This window comes from Ursus arctos, unplaced genomic scaffold (assembly GCF_023065955.2).
Source record: "Ursus arctos isolate Adak ecotype North America unplaced genomic scaffold, UrsArc2.0 scaffold_40, whole genome shotgun sequence".
Lineage (NCBI taxonomy): Eukaryota > Metazoa > Chordata > Mammalia > Carnivora > Ursidae > Ursus > Ursus arctos.
In genome coordinates this window covers 1,085,045-1,104,614 of record NW_026623057.1, presented here as the reverse complement: position 1 = coordinate 1,104,614, position 19,570 = coordinate 1,085,045, and the positions used below count along the sequence as shown (strand labels likewise).

At 49.4% G+C, this 19,570-nt stretch overlaps 1 long non-coding RNA gene across 1 annotated transcript in view; it reads left to right on the top strand.

Annotated features, from left to right (window-relative positions):
* The first annotated feature begins 639 nt into the window (after positions 1 to 639).
* The window catches only part of LOC130542701 (uncharacterized), a 60,802-nt gene continuing 41,871 nt past the window's right edge, over positions 640 to 19,570 (top strand). The window contains exons 1-4 of the long non-coding RNA XR_008957416.1: positions 640 to 757; positions 967 to 1,099; positions 13,474 to 13,591; positions 13,797 to 13,929. This is a non-coding gene — a long non-coding RNA (uncharacterized LOC130542701). The remainder of the gene's footprint in view (positions 758 to 966; positions 1,100 to 13,473; positions 13,592 to 13,796; positions 13,930 to 19,570) is intronic.

The following is a 19,570-nucleotide window of genomic DNA, read 5'->3' as shown; positions in this document are numbered from 1 at the left end:
TTGAATTCTCACGAGTAGTGTTAGAGGGCTCCCCTTTCTCCACATCCTCTCTGACTTTTTTTTATTTCCTGTCTTGTTAATTTCTTCTCAAGATTTTATTTATTTATTCCACAGAGATAGAGACAGCCAGCGAGAGAGGGAACACAAGCAGGGGGAGTGGGAGAGGAAGAAGCAGGCTCATAGCGGAGGAGCCTGATGTGGGGCTCCATCCCATAATGCCGGGATCACGCCCTGAGCCGAAGGCAGACGCTTAACCGCTGTGCCACCCAGGTGCCCCCTGCCTTGTTAATTTTAACCATTCTAACTGGTGTAAGGTGGTATCTCATTGTAGTTTTGATTTGTATTTGCCTGATGGCAAGTGATGTGGAGCATTTTTTCATGTGTCTGTTGGCCATTTGTATGTCTTCTCTGGACAAGTATCTCTTTGTGTCTTCTGCCCATTTTTTGGGTGTCGAGTTTGAGGAGTTCTTTATAGATCTTGGATACCGGCCCTTTATCTGTAATATCATTTGCAGATATCTTCTTCGATTCCATAGGTTGCCTTTTTGTTTTGTTGATCGTTTGCTTTGCCGTGCAGAAACTTTTTATCTTGATGAAGTGCCAATAGTTCATTTTTGCTTTTATTTCCTTTGCCTTTAGAGACGTGGCTTGCAAGAAGTTGTTGTGTCCAAGGTTGAAGAGTTCTTTTGATTTTGATATGAGACAGGAATCCATTATCTTTCTTTCCTGATTGCATTCGAGTCCTCTGTCTCTCTTGGTGAGTCTAGCTAAGTTTGTCAGTTTTGTTTATCTTTCCAAAAAAGGCAGCTCTCATTTTCATTGTGTGTGTGTGTGTGTGTGTGTGTGTGTTTTTTTGTCTTTTTAGTCTCTGTTGGATTTATTTATGCATTCCTTTTTGTTATTTCCTTATTTCTACTAATTTGGGGCTTTGTTTGCTGTTTTTTTTTTTCTACTTCTTTACCACAGAAATCAGGCTGTTTATTGGAGAGCATTCTCATGGATTGATGAAGACTTGAATTTCTATGAACGTCCCCCCCGTAGAGCTACTTTTGCTGCATCCCATAAGTTTTTGTAGGTTGTCTTTTTCATCAGTGTCAAGGTATTTCTAAAAATTTTTTTGATTTCTTCTTTGACTGTTGGTTGTTCAGTAGCATGTTGTTAAATCTCCACATATGTTTTTAAGATTATTTAAGTATCTGGCAGAGAGTGAGACAGCGAGAGAGGGAACGCAAGCAGGGGGGTGGGAGAGGGAGAAGCGGGCTTCCCACTGAGCAAGGAGCCTGATTCGGGGCTAGATCCCAGGCTCCTGGGATCACGACCTGAGCTGAAGGCAGATCGTTAATGACTGAGCCACCCAGGCCCCCCAATCTCCACCTGTTTTTGACTGTCCCGTTTTGTTCTTGAGACTGATTTCTAGTTTCATATCATTGTGGTTGGACAAGATTTGTAGCAGAAGGTGAAGAGAGCATTCAGATGAAAGGTTTGTTTCCTGGAGGGTTTTCTGAGGGCAGACCATGAGTTCCGTGGGGACGGAGGAAGGTTTTGTGAGACGGGGGGTGGGGTTAATCCTTGTTAGAATTACTGACTACTACCATGCAGGCTGTGTGCTACCGTTCACACCGTAGTCCTGATGGGCTTGTACTTCATTAGAAATATTTTCTAGGAGGTGTAGGCATAGGCTTCTCTAAAAGAAAGGTGCCATGTGGGTTCATGGCATGACCCCAGGTCAGCAACCAGGATGTATGGTATTGTGGGGGATCAGAACCAGGCTTTCTGTGGGAAGTGACGGAAATAGGGTATGGTGAGCTCCATGACCTCATAGGTGAGGTCCCGAGTGACCCACTGGGTGTTGGGTTCCGTGGATCTGTTTCATCAGGTGCTGTGGAATTCAGGGACACCCTCCTGTCTGTGGATTTGTGTGGAGACAGGTAGACATCAGTGTCTGGCCAGGCACGAGGGTCGCACTGGACCACCACCAGAGGTGCAGCACGCGGGGGAGCCACTGCTTGGTTTCCACAAAAGCTGACCAGGGTCTGTGACCGTGATTCCTAGCAGCTGCAAGGGGAGAGGAGGCCGGGGGTGGTGCACACTTCCTAGACTTGTGGTCAGGACTAGTCTGGAGCCCACTGAAGTCAGCCACTCCTGGCACAGAAGGCCCCCAGTCAGTGTAGCTGTGGGCACTGCTCCCATGGCACTTTCGGGCCGGCTCCATGCTGCCACCTCCTGCTTTTCATCATCATCTTCAAGGTCGTGTGCCTCTGCTCTTGCCCCATGGCCTCCGGGGTATTGTCCGTCCTCCATCTGGCCCTCGTCCCTGGTGCCCTGTGCAGTCCGATGCCAGGGTAGCCTTCTCCAGACAAATATCTGGCCCTGATGGAACACTTCCATGGATCTCGTGTGATGCGAGGATGATGTCCTGCCCTGGAAGGAGGCTGCAGGTCCCCAATCAGGAGAGCCATGTCTCCCTTTTCAGCATGGCCTGCCCTCCCCTCAGTCTTCTTCAGGGAAGCTCTCCCCACTTCCTGAGATGACAGCTCTGAACTTAAAAGTGGATGTTATTTTACATATCTCTATGCCTTAGTTCATCCATGGCATGTCTTTCAACGCCGTTAGTGGTTTTTTTTTTTTTGTTTTTTTTTTTTTAGCAGTTCTGAAGGGCTGTCTGCTCAAGGAGGGGATGACGTGGGTGGGGCAGCTTTCCCTCTCATCTCCCTCAGCCTGTCTCTGAGCCCTGGGGCCAGCTGTCCCACTGAGGATTGAGGGACCCGAGCCAGCCCATCCTGAGCCCAGGCTGTGTGTCAGCTGTGTAGACGGATGCGTGTCGGAGCGGTGGGCAGCTGGCATAGGCCAGGGGCAGGCAGTGTCTCCCCATTCCTTCCCTCCCTTCCTCCCAGAGGTAGCTCAGAGCAGCCTTCAACCCCTGCATCTCCGGATCCCTTGACCTATGCCTCCTGTGTTCAGCTGGTGACCTTGGAGTTTCGCATGGATTCTACCTCCCATACCCTCTCCTGTAGCAGTTCCTGGATCAGGGGAGGGGTCGGACCCTTGTCTGATTTTGGTCTTCTTCCTGTCCCGCACCAAGCCCACTCACCTTTGCATCTTCCATGTATGTGCTTGGAAGCAAGTCCATCCACAGGGAACCTATTAGCCAAATGGATCCAGGTAATGAACATTGAAGTAGAGATCCAGGATCCATAATAAACCTGCTCTGAAACCTGTCCCAAAGTCTGTGACTCTCTCACACTGAAACAGAAACAATAATAGCTTTCTGGACTGTGAAGTGACATGTGTCTCTACTTCCAATCTTGAAGGCATAGGTGCTGAGCCTGGACAGAAAAGGACCATGGCTCCCGTGGGCTGGGATCCACAGTAAGAACTCAGTGAAATCTGAATTCGAGGCATAGAGTGAATAATTATTGTAGAGTGAATCCTCCCAAGTAGGGCTTGTGCACATTGCAGAGGAAAAGCTTTTTCAAAGAGGTTCCTGAAAGAAAAATCTTTTTAAAAAATTTATTTTAATTCCAGTAGAGCTAACATACAGTGTTACATTCGTTTCAGGTGTACAAGAGAGTGATTCAGTAATTCTATATATTACTCAGTGGTCATCCAGAAAAGTGTCCTCTTAATCCGCTTCATCTATTTCACTCATCCCTCTATGCACCTCCTCCTCTCTGGTAACCATCCGTTTGTTCTCTATTGTTAAGGGTTTGTATTTTGCCAGGCCCATACTCAGGCAACCCTGTTTGGGTAGAGTTTCCGTGTCCCCTGCGAGGGGGGATGGCGGTGGGCACGCTGTGAGCCGGTATTTCCAGGCTTTTGTTCCCTGGCGGCTTTCTCTGGCGGTCTGCTGTGCCTCTTCTGAGAGTCAGAGCAGCAGAGGCTGAATTGTCACAGAACAGAGGGATTGCGGCCCATTCTCCACCGATGTTCTGGCCACTTTAACTCCGTTACTGTTGGTGCTGCTCAACCCTGTAGCGTCCCGGGATGTGCGCCCCACACCCGGCGTCCCTGCCCTCACTTCCAGGGCAGGCGCGTCTCTGTCCTTTGTGTTTCTAATGCTGCCAGCCGCCAGCCGCCGCCCCCCCCCCCCCCCCCCCCCGCGCGCTCCCGGATCTCCTGGTCTCAGTCTGGATCCCGTGAGCACACCAGGATTCCGGAGTTCCGTGAGAAGCCTGGTGGCGCGCGCACCCGGTTCAGGGTCTCAGTCTGCTGTTTCGTGGGTGCCGACCGTGAGTCCGCCCGCTCCCCCGTGCAGGTGGCCCGCCAACCGGCAGCCGCCCTGCGCGTGCTCCAGAAGCTCCTGGTCTCAGTCTGGATCCCGTGAGCACACCGGGATTCAGGAATTCCGTGAGAAGCCTGGTGGCGCGCGCACCCGGTTCAGGGTCTCAGTCTGCTGTTTCGCGGGTGCCGACCGTGAGTCCGCCCGCTCCCCCGTGCAGGTGGCCTGCCAGCTGCCAGCTGCCCCGCATGCGCTCCGGGAGCTCCCGGTCTCAGTCTGGATCCCGTGAGCACACGGGATTCCCGGGTTCCGCGAGATGCCTGGTGGCGCGCGCTCCCGGCTCACCGGTCTCAGTCCGCTCTCTCGCGGGTGCCCTCTGTGAGTCCGCCCGCTCCCCCCCCCCCCCAGGTGGCTGCCGCTTCCCGGCGCCCGAACGCGGCGGCTCCCTCCCCCTTCCGTTTATCTTCCGATATCTGTGCCCGGTTTCACGGCTCCCCGCTTCGTACCTCAATACTCAGCGCTGGAGATGTTCATTTGTAGAGATCCAGATGTATCTTCCTGCGTCTCAGGCTGATTCCGTGGTTGTTTAGGCTGGTCTGGTACCTATCCAGCTCGACTCAGGGGACCTGTGAAAAAGGGGTCCCCTACTCCTCCGCCATCTTAACTCCTCTCTTGTACCTGAAATAGTATTTAAAAACACTCAGCTCAGCCTCTTCTACAAAGTGAGCCAATGCTTATAAACATGGCTAAAATATTCCCTTACCGACGATGACTTCCCAGCCATCGTAGTGTTTAACTGGTATGACTGTGACTTACATTAGTCAACATTTGCAGAGAAAGAACTTAGTGCATCCAGGGGGCACTTCATGTTGAAATTAGTTTGTGACAACGAGCTACTGTGTTTTATACTGCAGTCCAAGGGAATGGTGCCAGACATCTCTAAGGTGTCTAGCAGTTCTACAATTCTGATTTTAAGTGGTCTGTGTGCTTCAGAGATTTGGGCAGGAGAAGGGCAGGAGTCCAGAGACTGTGAACACTTCTGTTACCTGTGCTGACCATGGAGCAGGTAGCCTTCTGTGGGCATCATTTTGATTTCTTGGTACTCTTGTGAAAGGTGCTTTTGTCTCAAATTCCTCCATTTAGGAGCAATTATAATGATAAAAGTAATGTTTATCTTATATCATCTGTGGGCCCTGATCCTGGGCTCCCAGGGAAGCTATCCTTTAACATTTTACCCGGCTCAAAATGACTGGGCAAAACCTCAAAGCATGGGCCCTATTTCTGCCCCAAGCACATGTTGTACATCTGTTTCGAGAAGAAAACAATAACCAAAAATGCCAACATGAAGATAAGAAAAAATAAAGAACCTCTTTGGCTCCCATAAGATTAAAGTCATACTGACATGTACATACTGAAAATGCATGAAATCATTGCATGTCCTAAAGCCCAAGCCTTGGAGGGTCTGAGAGCCACTGACCTTGCCCAGAACCAGGCACACCCCAGCAGGGAGGGCTGGTGCAGAAAGGGAAGGGGCAGGACGCTGAGGGTGGTCTGCAGCTAGAGGGGGGTCCCTGGAAGGGGCCAGGTGTGTGGGGGGAGCCCGGCCCACGACCCCACCCATGCCTGTGCTGGGTGTTGAGTAGAGGAGGCGCCTCTTGGACCCCCTGCACTTTCAGGGTTCCAGGGGCTTGAGGGCGGGTTGCCCGGCATCCAAGGGGCTAGGGCACCACCCTCCCCGACCAATCACCGCTTGGGGGTGGAGCTACGTCTCTGTGGGCGGTCCCAGAGTTGCAGCGGGTTGCAGACCTGGGGCAGAAGAAGGGGCACTGGGAGAGAGAGAGTTGCCCTGCGGAGGTCCGGGCTGGTGAGTGAGCAGCATGCCCCGGGGTGGGGGTCGGGGGGTAGGGTGCGCCCCAGGTGGGAGGCAGGGTTCTGGAAGGGCACGTGGAGAGGGTTCATTGTGGGGACTCAGGTGAGTTTTCTTTTTCCCTTTAAAGTCTCTTCCGCCCCATGTCCTCAACTGGCCTTATTCCCCATACCCGTGAACTCCAGGGCGCCCACTCACCTGAGCTTTTGTGGGATGGGTTGCAGAATTTCAGGGTTTCCCCTGTTCCCCGGGAAGAGTGCGGGTAAGGACCTCACAGAATCCCCACCTTCAGTGGGGTGTCCCCCGGTTCTCTGACACAGTGCAGGTGATGCATCTTGAGCAGTACCCCGAGTTCAGCAGGGTGTGCCCTGGTCCCCCAGGCACAGGTGTGGCAGTAGCAAGCCCCAGAGCCATCCCCCAACTTCAGCATTATGCCCCGTGTGCCCCCGAGTTAGTGGTAATTGGCTGTTAGAATCATGCAGGAAAATCCTCCAGGTGGGGGCCTGGAGGCGGGCGTAAACCAGACCCCACTCTAGTTGCATTGGGAATAGACGAATTGAGGGTTTCTTTAGAAGAGTAAGTCTGCTTTCCAGAAAAGGCAAGGTCATTGGTCTATTGAGAATGAAGATAATTACTGCTAAACAACAAGTATGTGTTGCCCCTTCGTCCAGAAACCGAAGCAGGTGTGCAGGCTTTAGGTCAGAGGTGCCTTCTTCTCCCCAGCTGACAGCACTTCTCTGCTCTGGCTCCATGAGACCCGAGGTTTTGAACGTCAGCATCTGAGTCAGGGAGGCAGCTTGTCACAGGACGCCAGTGTTCAGAGAAAACACAGCTATTTTGGCATAATGTCCTATCTATGTCAGGACTGGAGGTAAAACCTCTCATTATCCCAAAACCTCCTGGGCTTTTCTCTTTTCTCTAGTTGAGCCACAAAGTAAAATTGAAGTAGCTGTCAGCATTCTGGGTTTGGTGCAAGAATTACTTAGTTTCCCTGCAGGTAGAACTTTGCAGGGGATCACAATTTCTCTGTCCATTTATTGCTTACAAATGTATTTTGACTATCTGTTTCCTAGGAACCCTCTTTTATTAGAAAGGGAAGGTGAGATTCACTCTGTGCCTGTTTGTAACATCTAATTTGTTCCTTCATCTAACAATGTTTATTCAATTGGGCCTAAGATATGGTTGAGTGGCCAGCATCTAGAGTTAGATGGCTTTTTTTCATCTGATACAGAGTTGGATGATGTCATTTGACAAAGGTGATGTTTCATCATTGATTAGTTTATTCATCAGAAGAGTTAAAATTAGGGTGGAGGGAAAATTCAAAATTATCCAAATGGGCCTGTTCCTGTTTAAAAGTTGAGCTTGACTGTCTAGTTTTACTATTATCTCGATATTTTGAGGTGCCATATTCTGTCTGTAGTTTCTTTGGTGGTGGAGTCAGAAGGAGAGTCTGGGAATTCTTTTGGATAGTGGCATGCTGGTGGCTTCAAGGGGCTTGGCGTCAGGAGCCTTGGGGTGAATTCTGCAACTGCTTGCCTGACCCTGGGTGCATCTCGCAGAGGTTTTGTTTCCTCTTATGAAATTGCCAGCAGATAATGTTCTGCTTAAAGGGGAACCCTCCCATCCTGTTGGTGGGAATGCAGAGTGGTGCAGACAGTCTGGGAAACAGTGTGGGGGTTCCTCGAAAAGTTAAGCATTGAACAACCACATGATCCAGCAATTGCTCTCCTAGGTGCTTACCCAAAAGATACAAAAATGCACATTCGAAGGGGGTACATGCACCATGATGTTTATAGCAACAATGTCCACAGTAGCCAAACTATGGAGAGAATCCCAAAGTCCATGCACTGATGAATGGATAAAGCAGATGTGGGATACGTAAATATATGTATATATGTATATATGTGTATATATATATATATATACACACATATATATATATGTATATATGTATATATACATATATATATACACATATATATATATATGGGAATATGACCCAGTTTCAAAAAGAATGAAATCTTACCATTTGCAAGGATGTGGATGGATCTAGAGTGTATTAAGCTAAACAAAATTAGTGAGGAAAGACAAATATCCTATGCTCTCACGCTTGTGGAATTTCAGAAAGAAAACAGATGAACAGAGTTGAGGGGTGATGAGAAAGGCAAACAAGGAAATAGACTCAACCTTGGAGAACAAACTGAGTGTTGCTGCAGGACAGGGGCGTGGGGGGAAGAGTTAAATGGGTGAGGGGTATTAAGGAGGGCGCTTGTGATGAGCACTGGGTACTGTATGCAGGTGAGGAATCACTAAATCCTACCCCTGAAGCGAATATTCCATGGCATGTGAACTAACTGGAATTTAAGTAAAAGAAGAAAGGAAAAAGTGTTCTGCTTCATGAAGAGTGAGGTAAAATTGTAGTGATTTGGGCTGTACTGTTCTATAGATGATAGTTGTAAAACACCCTGTTGTAAGATACACTAGTTTCTTATCACATAAGGAGTCCTCAGAAAGCTGCAATGAAAGATTCAGATCTCAGAGCATGTTCATGTTCCACTGATATGTTACAGTTTGCACAGGTAGGACAGAAGGAGAGAAAGGCAACAGAAGGGGAAAGTAGGTGTGAACCTTTCATTAGTTAGCATTATAGCTTTCTCATGAAAGCCTTGCGCCAGTGTGATTTTGCAAGAAGAGGGGGAATCCGGGAGCTTTGCAGGAGACGGGGGAGTTCCAGGTCTGGGTAAAGCTGACAGGGGTCCCAGAGGAGAGCTGAATGCATTCTGCAGCAGGGTGTGGGCAGGGTGGGCTCCAGGGGTGGCTGTGGGTCTCCTGTGTGAGAGTTGTGACAGGTGAGGGCTGTGTGCAAGTTCCTGGCTGAGGACAAGTGAGGCACAGGTGGAGAGCTGGCAGAAAACCTTTTTCTGGGCCACCAGCCTCACCCAACACACACAGCCTCACCTTCTGTCCCTGTCACTCCAATTCAGACTTCTCAGAAGGCGAGTGAGAACACATCAAGAGCATTCTAAACAGAAGGGAAAGCATGTGCAAAGGCTCTGGGGCAGGAGAATTCCAGATATGTCCAGGAGCAGCAAGAAGGCCCTGTGGCCACAGGGGACAGCTTAGGACATGACCTCAGGGAGGTGACAGAGGGCGACAGAAAGCCATTCCAGGGCTATAACCCCATGAGACCCTGTTTCACTAGGCCATCGTGGCTACAGCGTTGAGAACAGATGACAGAGGGTTGAAGATGGCAAGGCAGGTCAATGACGAAGCTTTTCCAGGAACTCAGGCACTGTGGACCAGACAGGTGGCCTTGGATGGAGTGGTTAGACCTATTCTGGGTCCATTTTGAAGATGGAGCTCACAGGATTTGCTGATGAGTTAGATATTAGGAGCAGGAGAACGGAGGAATTGGGGTAACTCCCAGCTGTTGTGGGTTGTCCTGATCGAGGGGAAGGAGAGGGTTTCTGGGGTAAGGAGGTAGTCCGTGTTCCGCATGCTGAGGAAGGTGCCTTTCCCGGTGGATCTGCTGAGGTTTGTGTCTGGGAGAACCTTTCACATCTCCTCCCTCAGCAATGCTCAAGTACAAGTATCCCCCAGCTTTTAAACGTTCACAGTAAGACACTTGGCTTTCTTGAAAGAACTACGTTATTACCCAGCTTCAGTGAGAGGAAGAGACCTAAAGAGGATTTCCCTCTTATGAAAAAAGGTGAACAGTGAGAATCGCGTTCAGCATCTGTTTTGGGGAGAAGCACGACAGAGGCGGCGTGCACCCCAACCAGCTCCTTCCGCTGGGAACCGCTCTCCGCATCCAGCCACCAGCACTTTGAATTGTGTCTGTGAGCCTCTGCTGTGCTTTATCTTCATTTATGCTGGGCCTCCGTTAGAAACTTGTGTCCTGAGGCCTAAGAAAAGCCAAAGAGAAGGAATCTTGGAGTCTGAGCACACTGTCCAATTTTTCCGTGTAAATGAATGGTCATTCCTTCTTTACACCATTTCTGCTGTGCAAGGTTTCTCAGAAGCCCTGTACTTTCAAAGAGCAGGGAAACCTATACCCCATGCTGCGGGGTTAGTTTTAGTCTCCATGCTGGACAGAACATTTCATGACTGTCGGATTTTCTCACTCAAACATTGAGACTTGGACCACCGTCACCCGTTTCTACCACCCCATCCCCGAATCTGGCACCTACCAATCTGCTCTCAGTATCTATGCGTTCAGTATTTGTTTATTCCACGTGGAATGTACATGAGAGCATCTGGTATTTGTCTTTCTGTGTCTGAGTTACTTGGCATAAGGCCCCCAAGGTCTGTGTTTCCATGTCTGGTTATTGTGAATAATGCTGCAGTGAACGTGGGAGTGCATCTGTCTTTTTGAGGCAGTATTTTTGTGTTCTCCAAATCAATACTCAGTAGAGCCATTACTGGGTCATGCGGTAGTTGTATTTATTTTTTCAGGAACCTCCATACCGTTTGTCACAGTGGCTGCACCAATTTCCATTCCCACCAACAGCGCACAGTGTCTCCTCGTCTGCACACCCTTGACCCCACCTGGTGTCTGTCTCTGGGACAATTGCTGTTCCAACAGTTGTGAGGGGATAGCCGATTGTGGGTTTGACTGATGTTTCCCTGACGATGATTAGTGATGTCGAACAACTTTTTCTGTCTGTTGGCACCTGTGTGCCATCTTTGGACAGTATCTATTCACATATTCACCCCATTTTTTATACAGTTTTTTTTTTGTTTTGATTTGTATGAGTGTTGTGTGCATTTTGGATATTAGCCTCTTCTCACACATATGATTCGCAGATATTTTTTTCTTATTGGGTCAGTGGCCTTTTAAGTTTTTGATGGTTTCTTTTGCCGTGTGGAAGATTTCAGTTTGATGTTGTTCCACTTGTTTATTTTTGCTTTTGTTGCCTTTGCATTTGGTGTCCGATCTGAAGACTCTTTGCCAAAACCAATGTCGAGAGACTTAGTACCTGTGTCTTCTTGGAGGTTTATGGATTCGGGTCTTATGTTCAAATCATTCATCCATTAAAAATTTTGTGTGTGGTGTAAGAAAGTGACCCAGTTATATTCTTCTGCATTTAGTGTCCAGTTGGCCTGTGACCGCTCACTGAAGACACAGTCCTTCCCTCATGGCATATCTTCTGCTGCTGTGTCGTAAGTTAGGGTCATCTACGTGTGGGTAAGTTTCTGAGCTTTCTGTTCTGTTCCGCTGACCTGGTGTCTGTGTTTCTGCCAGTACCGTCCTGTTTTGATGACAACAGCTTTGTAATCTAGCTTGAAATCCAGGAGTGTGTTGACTGCACCTTTCTTTCTCCAGGTTGCTTTGGGTATTTGGGGTCTTTTGTGATTCCATACAAGTTTGAGGACTGTTTTCTATTTCCTCGAATAATGCCACTGGAATTCAGATGGGGATTTCATCACATCTGTCGATTGCTTTGGGTACGATGGACATGTTCACATAATTAACTCTTCCAGTTAAGGAGCATGGCGTATGCTTCCATTTGTTTGTGTTGCCTTCCAAATCTTTGACCCATACATTCTGCCCCCCTCGACACACATGTTTTTCATTTCTTTTCTGCCATGTGTTGAGTGTACTATGTCTTTCTCATTCTTGGTTACTTTTATTCCTAGATTTTTTTTTTTGATGCAATTGTAAATGGCATTGCTTTTTTAATTTCTCTTTGCGAAAGTGTGTCATCAGTATACAGAAATGCAAGAAGTTGGGTCATCTGGGTGGCTCCATAGGTGAAGCGTCTGCTTTCTGCTCAGGTCATGATCCCAGAGTTCTGGGATCGAGCCCCGTGTTGGGCTCCCCGCTTAGCGAGGGTCTGCTTCTCCGTCTTTCTGACACTCCCCCGGCTCGTGCTTTTTCTCTTCCTGTCAAATAAATAAATAAAATCTGAAAAAAAATAAAGACAACAGGTCTCTGTATATTGACTTTATATCCTGCAGCTTTCTTGAATTTGTTTATTCTGTTTTTTTTTTTTTTTTTTTTTTTTTTTTTTTTTTTTGTGGAATCCTTTGGGATTTCATGTCATTTGCAAATAGTGACAGTTTTCCTGTATGGATTTCATATCTTTCTCTTTTTTTAAAATTATGTTAGTCACCCTACAGTACTTCATTTGTTTTTGATGTAGTGTTCCAGGATTCATTGTTTGCATATAACACCTAGTGCTCATTATGACACGTGCCCTCCTTAATACCCATCACCAGGATAACCCATTCCCCTACCCCTCCCTTTCTGCAACCTTCAGTTTGTTTCCCAGTGTCAATAGTCTCTCATGGTTCATCTCCCCCTCTCATTCCCCACCTTCACTTTTCCCTTCCTTCTCCTAATGTCCTCCATGCTATTCCTTCCATTCCACATAGGAGTGAAACGATATGATAATTGTCTTTCTCTGCTTGACTTAATTTCACTTAGCATAATCCCCTCCTGGTCCATCCACGTTGGTGCAAATGGTGGGTATTCATCCTTTCTGATGACTGAGTAATATTCCATTGTATAGATGAACCACATCTTCTCTGTCCATTCATCTGCTGAAGGACATCTTGGCTCCTTCCACAGTTTGGCTATTAGGGACATTGCTGCTATGAACATTGGGATACAGGTGCCCCTTCTTTTCATTACTCTGTGTCTATGGGGTAAATACCCAGTAGTGCAATTGGTGGGTCGTAGGATAGCTCTGTGTTCAACGTCTTGAGGAATCTCCATATTGTTTTCAAAAGTGGCTGTACCAGCTTGAATTCTCACGAGTAGTGTTAGAGGGCTCCCCTTTCTCCACATCCTCTCTGACTTTTTTTTATTTCCTGTCTTGTTAATTTCTTCTCAAGATTTTATTTATTTATTCCACAGAGATAGAGACAGCCAGCGAGAGAGGGAACACAAGCAGGGGGAGTGGGAGAGGAAGAAGCAGGCTCATAGCGGAGGAGCCTGATGTGGGGCTCCATCCCATAATGCCGGGATCACGCCCTGAGCCGAAGGCAGACGCTTAACCGCTGTGCCACCCAGGTGCCCCCTGCCTTGTTAATTTTAACCATTCTAACTGGTGTAAGGTGGTATCTCATTGTAGTTTTGATTTGTATTTGCCTGATGGCAAGTGATGTGGAGCATTTTTTCATGTGTCTGTTGGCCATTTGTATGTCTTCTCTGGACAAGTATCTCTTTGTGTCTTCTGCCCATTTTTTGGGTGTCGAGTTTGAGGAGTTCTTTATAGATCTTGGATACCGGCCCTTTATCTGTAATATCATTTGCAGATATCTTCTTCGATTCCATAGGTTGCCTTTTTGTTTTGTTGATCGTTTGCTTTGCCGTGCAGAAACTTTTTATCTTGATGAAGTGCCAATAGTTCATTTTTGCTTTTATTTCCTTTGCCTTTAGAGACGTGGCTTGCAAGAAGTTGTTGTGTCCAAGGTTGAAGAGTTCTTTTGATTTTGATATGAGACAGGAATCCATTATCTTTCTTTCCTGATTGCATTCGAGTCCTCTGTCTCTCTTGGTGAGTCTAGCTAAGTTTGTCAGTTTTGTTTATCTTTCCAAAAAAGGCAGCTCTCATTTTCATTGTGTGTGTGTGTGTGTGTGTGTGTTTTTTTGTCTTTTTAGTCTCTGTTGGATTTATTTATGCATTCCTTTTTGTTATTTCCTTATTTCTACTAATTTGGGGCTTTGTTTGCTGTTTTTTTTTTTCTACTTCTTTACCACAGAAATCAGGCTGTTTATTGGAGAGCATTCTCATGGATTGATGAAGACTTGAATTTCTATGAACGTCCCCCCCGTAGAGCTACTTTTGCTGCATCCCATAAGTTTTTGTAGGTTGTCTTTTTCATCAGTGTCAAGGTATTTCTAAAAATTTTTTTGATTTCTTCTTTGACTGTTGGTTGTTCAGTAGCATGTTGTTAAATCTCCACATATGTTTTTAAGATTATTTAAGTATCTGGCAGAGAGTGAGACAGCGAGAGAGGGAACGCAAGCAGGGGGGTGGGAGAGGGAGAAGCGGGCTTCCCACTGAGCAAGGAGCCTGATTCGGGGCTAGATCCCAGGCTCCTGGGATCACGACCTGAGCTGAAGGCAGATCGTTAATGACTGAGCCACCCAGGCCCCCCAATCTCCACCTGTTTTTGACTGTCCCATTTTGTTCTTGAGACTGATTTCTAGTTTCATATCATTGTGGTTGGACAAGATTTGTAGCAGAAGGTGAAGAGAGCATTCAGATGAAAGGTTTGTTTCCTGGAGGGTTTTCTGAGGGCAGACCATGAGTTCCGTGGGGACGGAGGAAGGTTTTGTGAGACGGGGGGTGGGGTTAACCCTTGTTAGAATTACTGACTACTACCATGCAGGCTGTGTGCTACCGTTCACACCGTAGTCCTGATGGGCTTGTACTTCATTAGAAATATTTTCTAGGAGGTGTAGGCATAGGCTTCTCTAAAAGAAAGGTGCCATGTGGGTTCATGGCATGACCCCAGGTCAGCAACCAGGATGTATGGTATTGTGGGGGATCAGAACCAGGCTTTCTGTGGGAAGTGACGGAAATAGGGTATGGTGAGCTCCATGACCTCATAGGTGAGGTCCCGAGTGACCCACTGGGTGTTGGGTTCCGTGGATCTGTTTCATCAGGTGCTGTGGAATTCAGGGACACCCTCCTGTCTGTGGATTTGTGTGGAGACAGGTAGACATCAGTGTCTGGCCAGGCACGAGGGTCGCACTGGACCACCACCAGAGGTGCAGCACGCGGGGGAGCCACTGCTTGGTTTCCACAAAAGCTGACCAGGGTCTGTGACCGTGATTCCTAGCAGCTGCAAGGGGAGAGGAGGCCGGGGGTGGTGCACACTTCCTAGACTTGTGGTCAGGACTAGTCTGGAGCCCACTGAAGTCAGCCACTCCTGGCACAGAAGGCCCCCAGTCAGTGTAGCTGTGGGCACTGCTCCCATGGCACTTTCGGGCCGGCTCCATGCTGCCACCTCCTGCTTTTCATCATCATCTTCAAGGTCGTGTGCCTCTGCTCTTGCCCCATGGCCTCCGGGGTATTGTCCGTCCTCCATCTGGCCCTCGTCCCTGGTGCCCTGTGCAGTCCGATGCCAGGGTAGCCTTCTCCAGACAAATATCTGGCCCTGATGGAACACTTCCATGGATCTCGTGTGATGCGAGGATGATGTCCTGCCCTGGAAGGAGGCTGCAGGTCCCCAATCAGGAGAGCCATGTCTCCCTTTTCAGCATGGCCTGCCCTCCCCTCAGTCTTCTTCAGGGAAGCTCTCCCCACTTCCTGAGATGACAGCTCTGAACTTAAAAGTGGATGTTATTTTACATATCTCTATGCCTTAGTTCATCCATGGCATGTCTTTCAACGCCGTTAGTGGGTTTTTTTTTTTTTTTTTTTTTTTTTTTAGCAGTTCTGAAGGGCTGTCTGCTCAAGGAGGGGATGACGTGGGTGGGGCAGCTTTCCCTCTCATCTCCCTCAGCCTGTCTCTGAGCCCTGGGGCCAGCTGTCCCACTGAGGATTGAGGGACCCGAGCCAGCCCATCCTGAGCCCAGGCTGTGTGTCAGCTGTGTAGACGGATGCGTGTCGGAGCGGTGGGCAGCTGGCATAGGCCAGGGGCAGGCAGTGTCTCCCCATTCCTTCCCTCCCTTCCTCCCAGAGGTAGCTCAGAGCAGCCTTCAACCCCTGCATCTCCGGATCCCTTGACCTATGCCTCCTGTGTTCAGCTGGTGACCTTGGAGTTTCGCATGGATTCTACCTCCCATACCCTCTCCTGTAGCAGTTCCTGGATCAGGGGAGGGGTCGGACCCTTGTCTGATTTTGGTCTTCTTCCTGTCCCGCACCAAGCCCACTCACCTTTGCATCTTCCATGTATGTGCTTGGAAGCAAGTCCATCCACAGGGAACCTATTAGCCAAATGGATCCAGGTAATGAACATTGAAGTAGAGATCCAGGATCCATAATAAACCTGCTCTGAAACCTGTCCCAAAGTCTGTGACTCTCTCACACTGAAACAGAAACAATAATAGCTTTCTGGACTGTGAAGTGACATGTGTCTCTACTTCCAATCTTGAAGGCATAGGTGCTGAGCCTGGACAGAAAAGGACCATGGCTCCCGTGGGCTGGGATCCACAGTAAGAACTCAGTGAAATCTGAATTCGAGGCATAGAGTGAATAATTATTGTAGAGTGAATCCTCCCAAGTAGGGCTTGTGCACATTGCAGAGGAAAAGCTTTTTCAAAGAGGTTCCTGAAAGAAAAATCTTTTTAAAAAATTTATTTTAATTCCAGTAGAGCTAACATACAGTGTTACATTCGTTTCAGGTGTACAAGAGAGTGATTCAGTAATTCTATATATTACTCAGTGGTCATCCAGAAAAGTGTCCTCTTAATCCGCTTCATCTATTTCACTCATCCCTCTATGCACCTCCTCCTCTCTGGTAACCATCCGTTTGTTCTCTATTGTTAAGGGTTTGTATTTTGCCAGGCCCATACTCAGGCAACCCTGTTTGGGTAGAGTTTCCGTGTCCCCTGCGAGGGGGGATGGCGGTGGGCACGCTGTGAGCCGGTATTTCCAGGCTTTTGTTCCCTGGCGGCTTTCTCTGGCGGTCTGCTGTGCCTCTTCTGAGAGTCAGAGCAGCAGAGGCTGAATTGTCACAGAACAGAGGGATTGCGGCCCATTCTCCACCGATGTTCTGGCCACTTTAACTCCGTTACTGTTGGTGCTGCTCAACCCTGTAGCGTCCCGGGATGTGCGCCCCACACCCGGCGTCCCTGCCCTCACTTCCAGGGCAGGCGCGTCTCTGTCCTTTGTGTTTCTAATGCTGCCAGCCGCCAGCCGCCGCCCCCCCCCCCCCCCCCCCCGCGCGCTCCCGGATCTCCTGGTCTCAGTCTGGATCCCGTGAGCACACCAGGATTCCGGAGTTCCGTGAGAAGCCTGGTGGCGCGCGCACCCGGTTCAGGGTCTCAGTCTGCTGTTTCGTGGGTGCCGACCGTGAGTCCGCCCGCTCCCCCGTGCAGGTGGCCCGCCAACCGGCAGCCGCCCTGCGCGTGCTCCAGAAGCTCCTGGTCTCAGTCTGGATCCCGTGAGCACACCGGGATTCAGGAATTCCGTGAGAAGCCTGGTGGCGCGCGCACCCGGTTCAGGGTCTCAGTCTGCTGTTTCGCGGGTGCCGACCGTGAGTCCGCCCGCTCCCCCGTGCAGGTGGCCTGCCAGCTGCCAGCTGCCCCGCATGCGCTCCGGGAGCTCCCGGTCTCAGTCTGGATCCCGTGAGCACACGGGATTCCCGGGTTCCGCGAGATGCCTGGTGGCGCGCGCTCCCGGCTCACCGGTCTCAGTCCGCTCTCTCGCGGGTGCCCTCTGTGAGTCCGCCCGCTCCCCCCCCCCCCCAGGTGGCTGCCGCTTCCCGGCGCCCGAACGCGGCGGCTCCCTCCCCCTTCCGTTTATCTTCCGATATCTGTGCCCGGTTTCACGGCTCCCCGCTTCGTACCTCAATACTCAGCGCTGGAGATGTTCATTTGTAGAGATCCAGATGTATCTTCCTGCGTCTCAGGCTGATTCCGTGGTTGTTTAGGCTGGTCTGGTACCTATCCAGCTCGACTCAGGGGACCTGTGAAAAAGGGGTCCCCTACTCCTCCGCCATCTTAACTCCTCTCTTGTACCTGAAATAGTATTTAAAAACACTCAGCTCAGCCTCTTCTACAAAGTGAGCCAATGCTTATAAACATGGCTAAAATATTCCCTTACCGACGATGACTTCCCAGCCATCGTAGTGTTTAACTGGTATGACTGTGACTTACATTAGTCAACATTTGCAGAGAAAGAACTTAGTGCATCCAGGGGGCACTTCATGTTGAAATTAGTTTGTGACAACGAGCTACTGTGTTTTATACTGCAGTCCAAGGGAATGGTGCCAGACATCTCTAAGGTGTCTAGCAGTTCTACAATTCTGATTTTAAGTGGTCTGTGTGCTTCAGAGATTTGGGCAGGAGAAGGGCAGGAGTCCAGAGACTGTGAACACTTCTGTTACCTGTGCTGACCATGGAGCAGGTAGCCTTCTGTGGGCATCATTTTGATTTCTTGGTACTCTTGTGAAAGGTGCTTTTGTCTCAAATTCCTCCATTTAGGAGCAATTATAATGATAAAAGTAATGTTTATCTTATATCATCTGTGGGCCCTGATCCTGGGCTCCCAGGGAAGCTATCCTTTAACATTTTACCCGGCTCAAAATGACTGGGCAAAACCTCAAAGCATGGGCCCTATTTCTGCCCCAAGCACATGTTGTACATCTGTTTCGAGAAGAAAACAATAACCAAAAATGCCAACATGAAGATAAGAAAAAATAAAGAACCTCTTTGGCTCCCATAAGATTAAAGTCATACTGACATGTACATACTGAAAATGCATGAAATCATTGCATGTCCTAAAGCCCAAGCCTTGGAGGGTCTGAGAGCCACTGACCTTGCCCAGAACCAGGCACACCCCAGCAGGGAGGGCTGGTGCAGAAAGGGAAGGGGCAGGACGCTGAGGGTGGTCTGCAGCTAGAGGGGGGTCCCTGGAAGGGGCCAGGTGTGTGGGGGGAGCCCGGCCCACGACCCCACCCATGCCTGTGCTGGGTGTTGAGTAGAGGAGGCGCCTCTTGGACCCCCTGCACTTTCAGGGTTCCAGGGGCTTGAGGGCGGGTTGCCCGGCATCCAAGGGGCTAGGGCACCACCCTCCCCGACCAATCACCGCTTGGGGGTGGAGCTACGTCTCTGTGGGCGGTCCCAGAGTTGCAGCGGGTTGCAGACCTGGGGCAGAAGAAGGGGCACTGGGAGAGAGAGAGTTGCCCTGCGGAGGTCCGGGCTGGTGAGTGAGCAGCATGCCCCGGGGTGGGGGTCGGGGGGTAGGGTGCGCCCCAGGTGGGAGGCAGGGTTCTGGAAGGGCACGTGGAGAGGGTTCATTGTGGGGACTCAGGTGAGTTTTCTTTTTCCCTTTAAAGTCTCTTCCGCCCCATGTCCTCAACTGGCCTTATTCCCCATACCCGTGAACTCCAGGGCGCCCACTCACCTGAGCTTTTGTGGGATGGGTTGCAGAATTTCAGGGTTTCCCCTGTTCCCCGGGAAGAGTGCGGGTAAGGACCTCACAGAATCCCCACCTTCAGTGGGGTGTCCCCCGGTTCTCTGACACAGTGCAGGTGATGCATCTTGAGCAGTACCCCGAGTTCAGCAGGGTGTGCCCTGGTCCCCCAGGCACAGGTGTGGCAGTAGCAAGCCCCAGAGCCATCCCCCAACTTCAGCATTATGCCCCGTGTGCCCCCGAGTTAGTGGTAATTGGCTGTTAGAATCATGCAGGAAAATCCTCCAGGTGGGGGCCTGGAGGCGGGCGTAAACCAGACCCCACTCTAGTTGCATTGGGAATAGACGAATTGAGGGTTTCTTTAGAAGAGTAAGTCTGCTTTCCAGAAAAGGCAAGGTCATTGGTCTATTGAGAATGAAGATAATTACTGCTAAACAACAAGTATGT